This window comes from Amblyomma mixtum, chromosome 3 (genome assembly GCF_055824585.1).
Source record: "Amblyomma mixtum isolate Tamu chromosome 3, ASM5582458v1, whole genome shotgun sequence".
Taxonomy (NCBI): domain Eukaryota; kingdom Metazoa; phylum Arthropoda; class Arachnida; order Ixodida; family Ixodidae; genus Amblyomma; species Amblyomma mixtum.
The window spans coordinates 366,208,271-366,212,797 of record NC_143014.1 but is presented as its reverse complement, the minus strand read 5'-3'; positions in this window follow the sequence as shown (position 1 = coordinate 366,212,797).

Below are 4,527 nucleotides of genomic sequence, written 5' to 3'. Positions count from 1 at the left end.
CCTAATTTTCTGCCGCCCCCTGCTACATTTACCTTCTCATGGAATCCACTCCGTTACCCTCAAGGAACAGCGGTTGTCTTGCCTTCGCCTTACATTCCCTGCCCGAGCCCATTTCTTCCTCTTGATTTCAAATAGGATTTCATTAACCCCCCCTTTTTTTCTCACCCACTCCACCCGCTTCCGGTCTCTTAACGTTACACCTATCATTTTTCTTTCCATAGCTCGCTGCGTTGTCCTTGAATTAAGCTGAACCCTCATTGATAGCCTCCACATTTCTGCCCCATAGGTGAGTACCAGTAAGATACAGCTGTGTTAGACTTTTCTCTTGGAGGATATTGGCAAACTGGCTTTCACGATCTGAGAGAACCTGCCATATGCGCTCCACCCCGTTCTTATTTTTCTAGTTATTTCCCTCTCATGATCCGGATCAGCGGTCACTACCTGTCCTAAGTATACATATCCTCTTACTACTTCTACCACCTCGCTACCAATTGTGAACTGCTGTTCCCTTGCTAGACTGTTGAGCATTACTTTGGTTTTCTGCATGTTCATTTCTAGACCCACAATTCTGCTCTGCCTGTCTAACTCATTCATCATGCTTTGCAGTTCATATCCTGAGTGGCTTAGCCAGGCAATGCCATCAGGGAATCTCAAATTACTTAGATATTCTCCATTAACTCTTATCCCCAACTGTTCCCATTTCAGGCTTCGGAATACCTCGTGTAAACAGGCGGTGAATAGCATTGGTGAAATCGTGTCTCCCTGCCTGACACCTTGCCTTATTGGAATTTTATTGCTGACCTTATGGAGAACTATGGTAGCTGTGCAGTCGTTATAAATATCTTCCAATATTTTCACATAACACTCTTCTACACCCTGATTCCACAATGCCTGCAGGACAGCTGTGGTTCCACCGAGTCAATTGCTGTCTGGTAGTCAATGAAGGCTATATATTGGGGTTGGTTGTATTGTGCCCATTTCTCTATCACCTGATTGATTGCATGAATGTGGCCTCTTGTTGAGTATCCTTTATGAAAGCCTGTCTGATCATTTGATTGATTGAATTCGAAGGTTGTCCTGAGTCTATTAGTGATTACCTTAGTATATACCTTGTAGACAATGGATAGTAAGCTGATCGGTCTGTAAATCTTCAAGTCCTTAACATCTTCTTTCTTATGAATTAAAATAATGTTCGCATTCTTTCAAGCTCCTGATACGCTCGTGGTCACGAGGCAAGCGTATGCAGGGTGGCTAGTTTCTCTAGCATAATCTCTCCTCCATCCTTCAACAAATCTGCTGTTACCTGATCCTCACCAGCTGCTTTACCCCTTTGCATTGCTCCTGACGCTTTCTTTACTTCCTCCCTCGTTACTGGCGGGATACTGTAGAGATTTGTGTAGAACTCTTCGGCTACTTTAACTATCTTATCCATATTGCTTATGACATTGCCCTCTTTGTCTTTTAGCGCATACATCTGGTTTTTACCAGTGATTAGTTTTCTCTTCACTGATTTTAGGCTACCTCCATGCTTTAGAGCATGCTAGGTTTTCTCCATGTTAAACTTTCTTATGTTGGCTACCTTGCACTTATAAATAACTTCCATAGCTCTCCTAGTCCTATTCTATCTCTGAAGTTAGACGTCCTCATGCTTTGGCATTTCTTCATCAGATCTTTCGTCTCCTGAGATAGCTTGCAGGTATCCTCTCGAATGATCTGACCACCTACTTCTGCAGCACGCTGCAATGAATTTAAATATGTATTTAAAGGTAACATTTAAGTTGGGAGATTGAGCTTTGAGATTTGCACTTCAACTCGGGTGTTATGCCGCTGCTACACAGAATACTTGATCGCCGTAGAGATATTTCATCATCTCGCACCAAACTACTGTGGCGCCACTGTCACAGTTGATAATTTTGCTGGGAAGCTGGTGTAGCACTCACGCAGTTTTGAAAAGGTGGTATTCATTGTTTTTGTGCTATTGGCAACAGTGATAATACGCTTGCTGCAGTGTTTTGTGGCCAGCCTTCTTTTTTTTTCAGTGAAATAAGTTGTACATTTCATGTTGAGTATTCTTTCAGCGATTAAATTGCTTTGATTTTATTCCTTAGTGTAAGTTGCGAGTGCTCCATGTCTGAATGCAAATTTCTACCACTGAAAAGCCTTCAAAATCTTGATAGATGTCCACACTGTTCTAGGGACTCTGTGGCTATTGGAAATGCCCATTTAGCTGCATTCAAGTGCCACTGAGCTGATAGCCATTTGAAAGCCTTCAAAATGCCTGTGTGACACGGTTATTAGATTTTGTGCAGGTTTGATGCTGAGCAGCCTGCGTGCTTGAGTCGGGTTTTCCAATGTCTGTATTTCAAACCTGAAACTTTTCGAAATCATCATTAGTTCATTAATGGAAGAACTACTTGTGCCCTTTTCTGGAATTTCCAGAAAACAGATGAACTGAATTTTTTTGCATATACTGCTACCTTTTTGCAGGTGCTGCATAGTGCGAACCTGTATCAAGACGCCAACCTGCTGGATTTGGAGAAACTGAAGACATTGTTTAGCCACTGTGTGGCACCCATCATGAGGGATGTGGCATTAATAAAGCCAGTTAAGGTGACCTTATCTATGTCCTTTTGCAAGCATGCTACACACATGAGAGCCATCCCACGAAGCACCATTTCTGCAAAGCTTGTTGTCTCACAACATGCATGCTGAATGAGGCAGTGACAGACAGATGAGGAGGCCTTAAGCTAGGGCATTGGCGTAACGTGTTGAGCAGTGATGTAGGAGCCTTGCAGCCATGCAAGGTATTATCGCTATCATGATGGTAACTCCATTTGACACTGTCTAGTGCTCTGTGAGCCAGACTCGGCTCTTGAACATTCTGGGACTCGCCCTTGGCTCTCGGACATTCTGGAAGCCTCACCCGGCTCGTGCATATTACGCGAGGATGTCTCCTGCTGTACGAGCCTTACGCGGCTTGCGCACTTTATGTGAGAGATGTCTCGCGTTTGCGAGCTTGCTCGGCTTGCGCAAATTATGTGAAATATGTCTCGCGTTCTGCGACCTCGCTCAATCGTCGCATTTTGCGTGGCAATAAACACGCAAAGATAGGCACGCAGAATTCACGCTCAATATTTTCAATAGGGCAGGCGTAAACATAGAGGTAGAACGCCTCGCTCAAAGAAGTCTCTGTTAGCCTACCATAGCGCCCACTCCAAATGAGTAAAACGAGGAATAGTTTTTATTTGCATTAGGTCGGCCCTAGAAAAATCTTGTCCACACAAGATAAGTGAATGCTTGCATTATCAGATCGGAAGAGTTATGTCAGCAGGTTACCCATCGCAACTGGTCACCAGCGTGTCTGAAAGCCTCCTTCAAAAAATGAAGAAACCGGGCTACAAGCGTGAAATTGGAAACAAACCTGTGCAGGTCATACCTTACCTGCATGGGTTTTCGCACAATTTGAAAAAAGTCGCTTCCAGGCACGGAGTGCAGCTGATTTTTTCAGCCCCCTGGAAACTGGGAAGTTTATGTCCGTTGGTATCAGGAAAGCGGGTCAAAAAGGCCTGTACTGTCAAACATCAAATAGTGTTCACAAAATGAACCACTACTGTGGTGTACGAGATCCCTTTGACGTGTGGCAGAGTGTATGTGCGGCAAACGGGACAGTGTTTCAATGAGCGTGCTCGACAGCACAATGTGACCCTAAAAAGCAAGACGGGAAGAAACCTAGCTATACATTGTAGCAGCTGTAAAGGTTGTTGTCCGAAATTTCACGAGACCAGGTTTCTAGCCAGGTCAAAAGAAAAAAATAGAAAGAGAAGTACCTGAGGCTTTTTATATTGATCAATGAAAAGACAACTGCGATAACACGCCTTCTGTTCTCCTCACAAGAAACGAACTAGCTTTTGCGGACGGCTTCGTTTAGATGCCCTTTGGAAAGTGCACTTGCTTCCTTCAATCGGTTTTATGATTGTTAAGATCTTAGCGTTGGTTCTTATCCTTATTCATAATCTTTCAACCTGTGCTGTCATTCACACTCGCAAGTGTTATCAACCCTGCTTTTTGTAATTGCGACCTCCCTATCACTTGCTGTGCTGTTATCACTTGTCCATTAGCGCATTTGTTTTTAGTTTTTTGGCATTGTTCAAGCACCCTCATGCACATCAGTGGCTATAAAAGAGCGCCTGGTCACCTTTTCCTGTTATTAAAGTTGGAAGTTGCGCCTCTTTCCTGTTCTATGTTCCCATCCTGTTACGTCTTTTTTTGGCGTACGACATTCTTTCAAAACATAGAGGTCAACGACTTTTCAACTATTACTGTTAGGCGCCATCTGTGTTGAGAGGTGTTTATCTCACCGCGAGTAATATCCTATCAATATTTATAAGTTCGAACACAAAGTTACCCTCGGCGCAGTGGCGTAACAAATTTTGGCTATTTCGGCGGGTTACTTGTAATGGATCTGTTGCTTTGCCGGCGGGCTTTTCAAAAGCGCACTTATTTTGGCGCGGTGTGAGCAAAGTTTAC